We start from the raw sequence: 13,232 nt of genomic DNA, 5'->3' as shown, positions 1-13,232 counted from the left end.
TATTTCTAGATTGCATTCTGCACAAGCATGCTTCAGATTGATACATGGTTATGAACAGGATTGATTCTAGAATGATTCTAGAATGTTAGGGTTGATTCTAGGATTTTTATTATTTTAAAGAAATCTCTTAGGCAAAGATTTGCAGCTACTCCAGCCTTTCCTTCTGGGAAAAGACTTCCCTCTCTCTCAGTGAGGTACTCAAACATTCTTGCAGTCCTTAATCCATTTTACTAAGTACAACAGTGTGTAGACAGAAGAATGGATTAGGAACTGAGTTGGTGTGCCTGTCAAACATCCAAAGGCTCTGGGCAAGGGCTGTCTTGCCTTATGAGGTGCTAGTGCCAATGATAGTTATGATACTTGCCAGAGGATCTCTACTTGCCCGATTATTTCTGATCATGAATTTAAAAGACACTTCTGCAAGTATAAAATAAGAATTATGCCGTCTATTTCACAAGACTGGTTTGAGGATGAAATAGATAGAGATTTTAGCCAAGCACAAGGATGACTGAGGCTATAGCCTGGAAACTTCAATGGGAGTTCCAGACAGCCTGAGAAAGTGTGGCAGACATACAGATGGCAAATACAGATTCTCTTCAGATCATTATATTTAGACATAAAAGAGCTGTCTTAAAATATTGCACCCTCTGTTCTGAAAAAGGAAAGTAAGTGTAGAAAAAGAAAATATTCCTGTAGAAGAATGAGAGATATTATGGTTGTTTTTTTATAAATGGTATAGGTGGAGCAGGAGGAGGTTTTATTTAGAGGTTCCTACAAAACTCAAGGGAGATTGGGGAGGGCTGCAAAAGTCTCTCACAAGTGAGTGAATGGATGACAAAATGGTGATTACATTTCAAAGTATAAAGCAATGAACACTGCATTTTTTTAAAAAATGACATTGAAAATACTCTGATAGAGTCATGATCAAAGGCATAGACATAATATCAACACAATGTACAGCAGAGGTTTTGTGACCAACTCTTCTTGGATTTCTGACCAATTCTAATCACCTTTTCTCAAGTAAGGATGTTATCACCTTGGAGATGCTGCAGAAATTATGACCAAAATGATCAGGGTAATGATGTAGTTCTGTCATGCCAGATCATTCACAAAGCTAGCTAGAACTGAAAAAAGTGTACAACATTATAGAGTGAATTGCAAATTCCCTGTCCCATGGGTTCTTCCTAACCATAACGCTAGATTTTGTAGGGATCCAGTTCAGTTGAATTATAACAGTGAGAGAAAATACTTTGGAGCATGCATAAAAGTTTTTACGGGATTTGCTGCCATAAGACATGGTGATGGCCAATAGCCTGGATGTCTTTAAAGAGGGATTATGCAATTCACAGAGGAGCATTCTAGCAGCGGCTGCTAGTCATAGTGGCTATTTATGTAACCTCTGGGTCCAGAGACAATGAATACCAGTTGGTGGGAGCAATAATGAGGGGATCATCATTGCCATGAGGGATTCCCTGAGGCATCTGGCAGGCCAACATGGGAACCAAACAGATCTTTAGTCTGAACCAAAAGGGTTGCTCTTCCATTCTGCACTGTGACTAAACAATGGGCACTGGATTACATCCCCTACTTTTCATCTGGCTTTTCCAGACAAGCACTCCAGTCCATAAGAATATAAATGCAACTTCGCTGGACCATGCAAAAAATCTATCTTGCTCCAGAATTTGGTTCACACATTTGATTGCCCCTGGGAAGCCCATCTGGAGGACATGGGAGTCTCTGTGCTCATTGAAGAGTAGTGACAGACAGATATTCAGTCATTTGAGTGCTATCCTGTAATCTGTAATTAGGGACCAAATTTGTAGACGTATAGAGAGCAATCTGCTAAAACAGGGATGGGAGACAAGATTCTGGACTGCAGATCTCATGTCTCCCACCATTGGCTGTGCTACCTGCAGCTGATGGATGTGTAGTCTGGCAATGTCAGGGTTGGGACACATAATCTGGGCTGTTTAGATACATGACACTAACCTAGTGCAAGTGTGAGTTATTTCCCTCACAGACTTGATGTGATGTGAAAGTGTGTGCACATATACTGTACATGCTATATTGGAAACTGATTTCAAAGCTGCTTGTTTCCATAGCAGTTTGTCATGCGACATAGGGTCTGCTGCTTGTGAAAAATAAGTCCAAAGTCCCCTGGGGCACATGGAACAAGTTCCACCATTTTTTTTTAAACCAAGCAGTTGTGTGTATCTACATATGTGACTGTTGATTGGCTTTAGGGAAGTACAAATCCTTCAACACAAATGTGAGTTACTATAGGTTTGTGATAACTTGATGTTTTCACTTCCTTACTCTCCATTAACAGTGTTAAATATGATCATGTGCACAATAAACATATTATATCACAGAAATAATAAGTTGTTTAAAGGTTGCTGAGTCTCTCCTCCCTTAATCATGCCTGATGAATGTCTATGTTTGATGGAAGTTGAACTCCAAAAGCATCTGGATGGTCACAGGTTCCCTACCCTGACTATATTGCCTTTAACACTGTCAAAATCTCTGCAGATGTATGCAAATTAAGCAGAATGCATTTCTTCTGTATTATTACTGTTATTGTTGTATTATTGTTTTAGCATTTGTAGCTATTTTAAATTCCAGAAACATTGTTTTGATTTTATAATCAAAGATATGTTGATCTGATAGCCTGGAAAGTTAAGTGAGTGTGTCTCGATTGTTTTCTGCCCTCACCATAGCTGATGCTTTCTTAGGCACTTAGAAACAAGTCCTGCTGAATTCAATGAGATGCATTTTCTAGCATCAAAACTGGCAGGATCAACATTTGTCGCAATTTTATGTGACAGCACAGTATGAACTTTATCACACAGGGAAAAGTGATGGGAGTATAGTGGGATGCTCCCATCACTATCATGCTAGTGTGTTAAGATTATTAGATGATGTCGTGTGACGTCGCAATACTCCTGTCATTATCAGGTGAATAAACAGGAACTCGAGTGGCACTTTTTATTCATGGGGAATGAAAAGCGGTGCTTGAGTTCCTCTTTATTCACCCAATAATGACGAGAGTATGGCAATGTTAAACAACATCATCTAATAATCTTAACACACTAGCACGATATGCTCCCATCACTTTTCCCCATGTGGTAAAGTCCTTAGTTGAAGGCCTCAAAACCTGAAGTAGATGGTAGCAGCAGGTATACAAAGATGCTGCACTTGGTGCTGACAACCTGAATCTCTGGCTCAATAGTTTTGATTAATATTGCCTTCAACTTCATGTTCCCAATCAAATCTTGATCCTTTGTCTGACTTGCAGAGCACATCACTCTGCAAGTGATTAATCACATAACGAAAAGCCCTGTTGGTGACAGTAGTCTTTACACAACAGGTGTAAAGTATGTTCTTTTTAGAATGAAATCTTGAAACATGGTAGAACTGGAATACCAGCGAACTGGCTCAACAGCTACAAAGAGCAATAGATGAAATGTGGGACACTTTACTAATTAATGTAGCAGTGTGAGGAAGAATCTGCTACAAATGACTTTGATGGCTCATATATTGCAGTGCATTAAAAAATACTAGTAAAGCACTGCAATGGTTCAACTGCTTATAGGTTATAACATAAGTAGATAGCACAGTTTCCATGCAACAGGGATACCTGCCCTCCAACTGGGGTTACAAGGATATTTTATTGTTCAGTACTGATTTTTTTTCCCTTGTTGGTGATGGCAAGCCTGCTTCATTTTGAAAAGTATGTTTTTCAAAATTGTTCTTGTTTCTGTTCTGGAAAGTGATGTTCTCTTGGTTTCTTTCTTCCCAGAAATATGTAGTTCTCCCTGCCCCATTGTTATCCTCAGAAAAACCTTGTGAGGTAACAATTGGCCAAAAGATATTCACTGAGCTTCGTTGCTGAGGAAGGAGCTGAACCTGTGGCTTCTTGACCACAGGCTTTTGTCCAGTATGAGCAAAATGTGGGCCTGGGGCTGCATGCAGATTCCATATATCTCCCTCTGCCCCCCACCTTTACTACCCAAAGAAAAGGGGTTGAATTGCCCCTCCTAGAAACCTCCAAAATCAAGAAAGAAAACATTACATCTAAAGTCAGAAGTGGTTTTTATAGTTTGGCAGTCCATTCAGCCCCAGAAGGTCCTGGCAAACATTCTTAGTTATTCCACCATTGTTAAGAGCGACTGCTCTGGGCTGTGTAATATGAAAGAAATATTGTGACAATTAGAAAAAGCTGTTCATAGGGCCCAAACAGACAGGCCAAAATAAAGCTGCTTCGGGTCACTTTGGAGGTATGATGTTTAAATGACACATGCATTTTAAGGGGCTAGAAGCTGCACCAAAGCTGTGCCCCGATCCTTAGGACTGGATTGTGGCTTTGGCGTGGCTTCCAGCCTCTTAGGATGTATGCATCATTTAAACAGCATACTTCCAAAGTGACCTGAAGCAGCTTTATTTTGGCCTGTCTGTTCAAGCCCATAGTTAACAAATTCTGAACATCTTTCTAAGCCATCAGCAAGCTTTCAGTTATAGCTTTCCAACAGCCACCAAATCTACAGAGATTGTTGGTAAAAGCTGTCCTAAAAATATCATCATCAATCCAGGATCACACACATGTAATTCAAACAGGGGCATCACTAATGGAGTGCAGGGGGTGCAAATTGCACTGGGTGACACCTTGTGGGAGTGTCACCTGGTGAGAAGGGGTGCTGAAGTTCTGGGTCTGATGGTTTTTCTGACTGAGTGGGAAAATGAGTCTCCTCCCTCTCACATCCAACCATCAGCCCTTTCAGATCTAGAAAGGTTGCAGGGAGGCAATATCAGCCCACTTTCAGCAGCATCCACTTTTGGGAAAAAGTGCCAAAGTTCTGGGTCTGGCGGCTTTGCTGGCAGGGTGGGAAAGCAAGTCTCCTGGTGGCGCAGTGGTTAAATGCCTGTACTGCAGCCAGTCACTCAAAACCATAAGGTTGCGAGTTCAATACCAACAAAAGGGCTCAAGCTCAATTCAGGCTTGCATTCTTCTGAGGTCGCTAAAATGAGTACCCAGATTGTTGGGGGCAATTAGCTTACTATTAATTAGACACTGTTAGTTCAGTATGAAGCGGTATATAAATGAAGCTGTTTGTTTCTCCCTCTTCTGCCTGGCCAGAACCTCTGCCAGACCTGGAAAGACCTGTTAAAGAAAGTGAGGGTGTGAAAAAATTGATCTGTACCCAGTGTCAAATATACTGCATACATCACTGGATTTGAAGCAATACATCACCTGTAAAGTACCTTACAGAGATTGTTATTTGAGTACCTACCAGGGAGAAGGGGGAGAGAGGTGCCTGGGCAGCCATTTTGACTGTGTGAGGGTTTTTCCCCCCAAGCCTTTGTGAGTGTTTTCTTTTTCCTGAATGTGTGCTCTCTCTGAGCACATGGTCTGAGGAGTGGGCCTTCTGTGAGTCACTGGGGTAGCCCTAGCAGCCTAACCTTTATAACTGAGGCAGGATTTCACAGTAAGGGGAGACTTAGGGCAGAAAGCAGAAAGCAGAAAGCAGAGGATGAGCTGGGAGCTGTGTTTCAGGGCTTCTCCTTTACTTTTAACTGTTTTTGCTCAGAAGAAGTGAGTCAGAGACTTGCCTCCCAAAGGAGCTAGGAGGCAGGAGCTCTCTATATAGATATAGAGTCAGTTCCTTGAGCCTGGTGACAGAGCTTGGTGAACAAGCCAGACCAACAGGGGGCTTTTAACTAGGTGTTTAATAGGCAGTTTTTGGGGGGAAGCTCACAATCCTGTTTCAGTGCCTATTTAAGAATTCTCAACATGGACAAGGAGAGAGCTGCTACAGTCACCTGTTTGTCTTCTTGCCTATGACTGTGGGGAGCTTCAACTGCACCAAGTGCAAGTTTGTAGCCCTCTTGGAAGAGAAGGTTCAGCAGCTTGAAGCCTGGGTATCTACACTTCAGCATATTAGGGAGCAAGAAGATTTCTTGGACAGAATGGAACAGACTGTCCTCGATGGGGAACACACAGAGAAAGTTTCTGGGGAGGCGGTCACTTCACATTCACAGGAGGTAGACGAAGGAATGTCACACAGAACTAGGAACACCAGGGATCATTCTGGGAGCTTGCAACTACAGAATCGATTTGAAGCCCTTTCCCTTATAAGGGATGATGAGGAAGAACAGCAGAGACGCTCCTCAGGGGCAGTGCAAGAGATCTTGGTAGAACTAGCACAGGGAATGGTTGCTGCTAAGCCTCAGAGGAAGCATGCAGTGGTCATGGGGAACTCCTTGCTGAGAGGTACAGAATCTGTGGTTTGCGGGCCTGATAAGATATCTCAGGAGGCAAAGATCTGTGATGTGACAGTCAAGCTGACAAGACTTGTCAAGTCTACTGACCATTACCCCTTCCTTCATGTGGGAACCAATAATACTGCAAGGCACTGCCTTCAAAATATCAGAAAGGATTATGAGGCTCTGGGTAGGAAGCTGAAACAACTGGATGCACACATCTCTTCTCCCAGTTGAAGGGCATGGTCCAGGAAGGGAGAAGAAAATAATGGATGTGAACAACTGGCTCGGCAGATGGTGCTGCCAAGAATGATTTGGATTCTTGGATCATGTGCTGGGGTTCCATGAGGAGGGACTTCTGGCAAGGGATGGGTTGCACCTCATGCCTGTTGACAGAAACATTTTTGCCAGTAGTCTCAAGAATTTGATCAGAAGGACTTTAAACTGAGTTTTGTGGAGGAGGGAGACAGTATTTTGGAAGGCAGAAGTACATCAAGGGCTGGAGATAAAAGTCAAACTGTTATAGTACAAGGACCCAATAGTCAGAGGCCAAAAACTACACAGGTAGCAAGGGGGGAGGACACATGGTCATAGTTGTCTCTACACTAATGCACAGAGCAGGGAAAATAAACAAGATGAACTTGAACTCCTATCACAAGAATGCAAATATGATATAATAGGCATTACTGAAACCTGGTGGGATGAGTCTCATGAATGGAATGTAGAAATAGAGGGGTATAACCTTTTCAAGAGAAACAGGTCAAACAGGAAAGGAGGAGGAATAGCCTTATATGTCAGGGACATTTACACCAGTGAAGAGATCCAGGACATCAATCCTGGAAGCCAGGTGGAGAGCATCTGGATAAAAATTAAAAGGGAGGGAAACAACAGGGATATTATTGTGAGAGTGTACCACAGACCCCCAAGTCAGATGGAGGAATTGGGTGATGCCTTTCTAGAACAGATGACCACACACTCAGAAAGGAGAGATGTAATAGTAATGGGTGACTTCAACTATCCTGATGTTTGTTGGAAGCCAAACTCAGCCAAATGCCCAAGGTCTAGCAAATTCCTCACTTGCCTGAAAGACAATTTCAGGAGATCAACTATTTTAGATCTTATCCTAACCAACAGGTACGATCTGATAACATGGGGTGCAAGTGGTTGGATCCTTAGGTGGAAGTGACCATGTTCTGGAGTTTGTTATACAATGGAAAGGAGAAGCCAGGCATAGTCAGACCCGCATTATAGACTTTAGGAGAGATGATTTCAGTAAACTTAGGGAAATACTGGGGGTGATACCGTGGTCAGGAATACTAAAAGAGAAGGGAGTTCAAGAGGGATGGGAGTTTCTCAAAGGGGAGATACTGAAGGCACAATCTCAAACTGTTCCAATGGGGAGGAAAAGTGGGAGGTGTCTCATGAAACCAGGATGGATGACTAAAGAACTATCAAGTTTTAAATGGGGCATGTATAAGAAATGGAAGGGGGGGGGATCACCAAAGAGGAATTCAAACAAATAGCAAGCACATGAAAAAGGCTAAAGTGCAGAATGAACTCAGGCTTGCTAGAGAGATTAAGAGCAATGGGCTTTTTCTCAGCAAGAAGAAGAAGAAGAAAATGGTGGGGCTACTATGTGGAGATGATAGCAAAATGCTAACAGGGGACAAAGAAAAGGCAGAACTACTCACCCCTTTTTTGCCTCAGTCTTCTCACAAAAGAAAAAGGGTGCTCAAACTGAGAAAAATGGAGCGGAGGACAGAATAGGGGAAATTCAGCACAGTAAAGAGCTGGTACAGGAATACCTGGTTAATTTAAATGAATTTAAGTCTCTGAGACCAGATGAACTACATCTGAGGGTATTAAAAGAACTGGTAAATGTAATCGCATAGTCATTGGTAATAATCTTTGAGACCTCCTGGAGAACAGGAAAAGTCCCAGCAGACTGGAGGAAGGTGAACACTTGTCTCCATCTTCAAAATGGGAAAAAAGAGGATCCCAACAATTATCACTCAGTCTGACATCAGCACCAGGAAAGATTCCAGAGCAGATAATTAAGCAAAGAGTCTGTGAACATTTAGAAGGGAATGCCATAATCCCAAAAAGTCAATGGGTTTCAGAGAAAGAAGTCATGTCAGATAAATCTGATCTATTTTTTTTTATAAAATTACCAGTTTGGTAATGCAACTGTTAAATGAATTATTAATTGTTTGACCAGCTGAACCCAAAGGATGCTCAGCAATGGCTCTTATTCATCCTGGAGAGAAGTGACCAGCGGGGTGCCACAGCGTTCTGTCCTGGGCCCAGTGCTAGTCAACAACTTTATCAATTACTTGAATGAAAGAATAGAGACGTGCTTATCAAATTTTCAGATGACATCAAATTAGGAGGAGTAGCTAATACCTCAGAGGACATTCAAAATTACCTTAACAGATTAGAATGCTGGGCCAAAGCTAACAACATGAATTTCAAAACAGAGAAATGTAAGGTACTGCACTTAGGGCAAAAAAAATGAAATGCATAGATATAGGATAAGGGACACCAGGCTTAACAAGATGACGTGTGAAAAGGATCTAGGAGTCCTAGTAGACTAAAAGTTGAACATGAATCAACAGTGTGATGCAGCAGCTAAAAAGGCCAATGTGATATTAGGCTGCATCAACAGAAGTATAGTGTCTAGATCAGGGGTAGGCAATCTTTTTGAGCCAGGGGCCGGGTTGCTGTCCCTCAGACAACTGGGGGGCCGAAGCCAAAAAATAAATAATTAAATAATTTTTTAAAACATTAAATATATAAATAAACCAGGACAAATGTAGGACAAAATTTTCAAATGGAAGACACTTTTTTTAAAAAAATGGAGGACACACGAAAAAATTTGCTGATTTTTTAAAAAAATGTTAATATAAATACATGTTTCTGAGGCTTTAATAGACAATTGCCCCCAAAGGCCCCGGTGGCAATCGGCGGCAGGACCGGGCTGGGGCCGGTCCCAAGGCCTCGCCGGGCCGCATCCGGCCCACGGGCCGCAGGTTGCCTACCCCTGGTCTAGATCAAGGGAAGTAATAGTGCCACTATATTCTGCTTTAGTCAGGCCCCACGTGGAATATTGTGTCCAGTTCTGGGCACCACAATTCAAAAAGGATGTTGAGAAGCTGGACTCTGTCCAAAGGAGGGCAACTAAAATGGTGAGGGATCTGGGAACCATGCCTTATGAGGAACGACTGAGAGAACTGAGAGAGCTGGGGATATTTAGCCTGGAGAAGGGATGGTTGAGAGGTGATATAGCGCTGTTTAAATATTTGAAGGGGTGTCATATTGCAGATGGAACAAGCTTTTTTTCTGTTGCTCCAGAGAATAAGACCTGCAACAATGGATGCAAGGTCCAGGAAAAGAGATTCCACCTCAACATTAGGAGGAACTTCCTGACAGTAAGGGCTTTTAGACAGTGGAACACACTCCCTCAGAGTGTAGCTGAGTCTCCTGCTCTAGAGGTCTTTAAACAGAGGCTGGATGGCTGTCTGTCAGGGATGCTTTGATTGAGAGTTCCTGCATGACAGGGAATTGGACTGGATGGCACTTGGGGTCTCTTCCAACTCGATGATTCTATGATTCTAGGAGCACAGTCATTGGTAGGACTTACTACATTAAATAACACATCACCTGTCAGTCCTGCAATCTTATTTGTATAATCAAATGCAGACATACAGGATGTCATTCATAATACACAGGGAAATACAACAACAGACATACATACATGCTACAGGAATCACAAACAAGTCTGCAATCCTGATCAGGAAGCTGGAGCAACCGGACATTTCAAGTCTGAACATCACATCCGGTGTTTTGCTTGTTTGATATTGTAGTGCCACCTTCTTCAAGCATTTTAGTAATAATAATAATAATAATAATAATAATAATAATAATAATTTGTTTTATTTATATACCGCTATTCCAAAGATCATAGCGGTGAACAGCAAGTAAGCTAATTAGCAAGTAAGCTAATTTGCCCCCAACAGTCTGGGTACTCATTTTAGCAACCTCCTCGGAGGGATGCAAGCCTGAGTCGAGCTTGGGCCCTTTTGCTGGTCTTGAACTCGCAACCTTGTGGTTTTGAGTGAATTTTGGACAAAAGGGAGAATTTCTGGATTCACAGACTCAAGAACCTAACACCACATGACCCATTACCATTCATATTGACATTGATGATATAATTGATAATACCATTGATAATATAATTGATAATATTCAGTTCCACTGAGGAATGCTAAAAACAGAGTGTTCTCAACTGCCAATTTAGATGAGGTTCAGTTTCACCTTCAGCATCTGAAGTAGCTGGAAGCCAAAACATTTGTTCATGTTACATTTTTTAAATGTATTTGACTATTGCAGAACTGTCCTGATGGGTATGAGACCTTTCTGAAAGCTTTCTAAACAGTCTTTGAAGTCTGTTTCCAACCTGCCTTAAATGTAGCCATCCCAACAAGTATATTCATGTCTTTGCTTACCAGAGTAGTATAAAGTTTCCATCCTTCATGAATGATGACCTGATACATTTTTAAAACATTCTATTCTTGACTTCATGCCTGTATACCTTGTAGCAGGGTAAGATTAAAAGGAAAGGAAGAGTGAGAAAACTGTATGATAGACAGATTTTTGCTTCCTCATCTTCAAAATGAAAATTGCAGCACTGGCAAAAAGTTGTACAGAATCAGTTACACAGAATTGAGGATGCAGTATGGTTCCTGGAATAACATGGAAGAAAGAATCTTTTTAAAAATTCTTTAAAGCAAATGATTTGCTGTTTTTTTTTAAAAAAAGACAAATCTTTTGCTGTAGTGTGACACAGGCTTTAGTAGTAGATGGAGATTTCACTTGTGCTTTGAAGAAACCATGGATTGATTGGGTAGATATGGCTCTGAGTAAGTCATTATGCCCAATTAATCAGCAGAAGAATTAAAATTACCTATCTCATAAGCTTGGAGAAATGAGTGGAATTTGCTCTATAACCTTCACCCTATTACCTTAAAATAACTGGAGGTAGGTTGTGAATGAATGAATAAATTAGTGTTGTCTGTATAATAAGGATAAGCTGAAAGCACTTTGTAAATTAAACAGATAACCAATCTGGAATGCACAAGCAAATTGCTCATTCTGAAACTGAAGAAGCCAGTTCCTGGAACATGGATCCATCAGTGTTTACACAGTCACAGGCTAGGCTTCAAGGTGCCTTTGGTTCCCAATAGTCATGAAAGAATATCAGGAAGCACTCCTATATAATTGCTCTGCACCTCTGTTTATTTCTTCTGAACTGCATTGAGGCAGGATCATTGCTGTTTCCTCATGTAAGCAGCACCTTGTAGAAGCACAATAATGCAGCATTTCAACTGTATATCTTTTTCTCCATTTAAAAAGCATAGTGTTTTGTTCCTTGAGCAAACAAGTCTGAAGAGCATTCATATTATTTCCTGAATGTCTTATTTGACCATCTTGAATCTTTGTGGTGAAATGTTGCTCTTGTAGTATGCCTTCAATTTGCTTCTGAATTATGACAACTCTAAGACCAACCTAACATGGGGTTTTCTTGGCAAGATTTATCCAGATGGGGGTTGTCCTTGGCTTCCTCTGAGATTGAGAGGGTGTGACTTGCCCAAGGTCAAGCGGTGGATTTCCATAGCTGAGTAGGTATTCAACCCTGGTCTCCAGAGTTCCAGTACAATGGTCAGCCTCTACATCACTCTGGCTTCTTGTGCTGAAGTACAGTACCTACCTGAAACCTGTCTGTCTGTCTAGAAGTTCTCCTAATCTAAGTAGAAGGATTTCCCTTCAAGGATTCTTCCTTTTCAATTCCTTTGTGGCCAGTCTTTGAGAAGGCTACTTAATTTCATTTTTGCAGGGGCTGCCAATATCAGCTGTGGTTGACAGTGGCTTTCAAATTGTAATCTGTAGTAACATATTATAAATTCCTAGGGCAATAGATGACTTGCTTCCATCAAACATGCAGGGGTAGCTGTGTTGGCTATTTAGTAGATTCAAATATATGTCTGTGCCTGGCTTTCACTCCACCAAATGCATCTGAGAAAGTAGACTGAAGCCTGTAAAAGCTCATGCTGCCAATTTCTTTCTTTCAGTTAGTCTCAAAGGTTCTACAAGATCTCTCTACGTACTTTCCCCAGACTCTCGGGTGCGTTACAGAGCGCTGAAAAGCGGCGCTCTGCCTGCACCATCATTAGCTGCGCCGAGAAGCCCCAGCGGCCAAACCGTGAGGCTTCCCGGAGCAGCTAAAAAGAAGCGCCAAAATGGGGCTTTTTCTTGCATCGTGGAAATGACGCAATGAGGCACCAATGGTGCACTCGATGCGTCATTCTCGCAACGCTACATGTGGACACTAAGCGTCTGGCATGTAAAAATGGCCTGTGTGTATAGGGCGCGGCCATTTTTACGCCCCTGTCACGTGCTGGGGTGAGGCCGGTATGGATGCTAGGTCCTTGGCCAACCCCTAGCACATGACGGGGGTGCTGCAAAGGCCCGTCTGAAATGGGCCAAAGTCTTTTTCCTCAGGTGGGGGTGCTGTGCATCCTAATTTTCCACAGAATGACAGAAACAAACAAAACAAACAAGTTTCATTTATATACCACTTCATACCGCCTAAGCAGTGTCTAAGCGGTTTATAACTGTAAGCTAATTTGCCCCCAACAATCTGGGTACTTATTATAGTGATCTCCTCAGAAGGATGCAAGCCTGAGTCAAGCTTGAGCCCTTTTGCTGGTCTTGAACTCGCAACCTTATGGTTTTGAGTGAATGGCTGCAGTACAGGCATTTAACCACTGCGCCACCAGCGCTCAAGAAGCCAGGCAAAAGTTCCCCAATGTGAACTGAGGGTGCCTCCTAGAAGCCCCTGTGACATACAGGAATCCCTTGACTTGAGCTTTCTCAAGGATGGGCATTTGGAAACAACTGGATTGGAAAACTGAGAA

This window comes from Sceloporus occidentalis, unplaced genomic scaffold (assembly GCF_023333645.1).
Source record: "Sceloporus occidentalis isolate IW3139 unplaced genomic scaffold, rSceOcc1.0.p SCAF_1, whole genome shotgun sequence".
Taxonomy (NCBI): domain Eukaryota; kingdom Metazoa; phylum Chordata; class Lepidosauria; order Squamata; family Phrynosomatidae; genus Sceloporus; species Sceloporus occidentalis.
The sequence above is the reverse complement of the archived record's forward strand: the minus strand, read 5'-3'. Positions refer to the sequence as shown.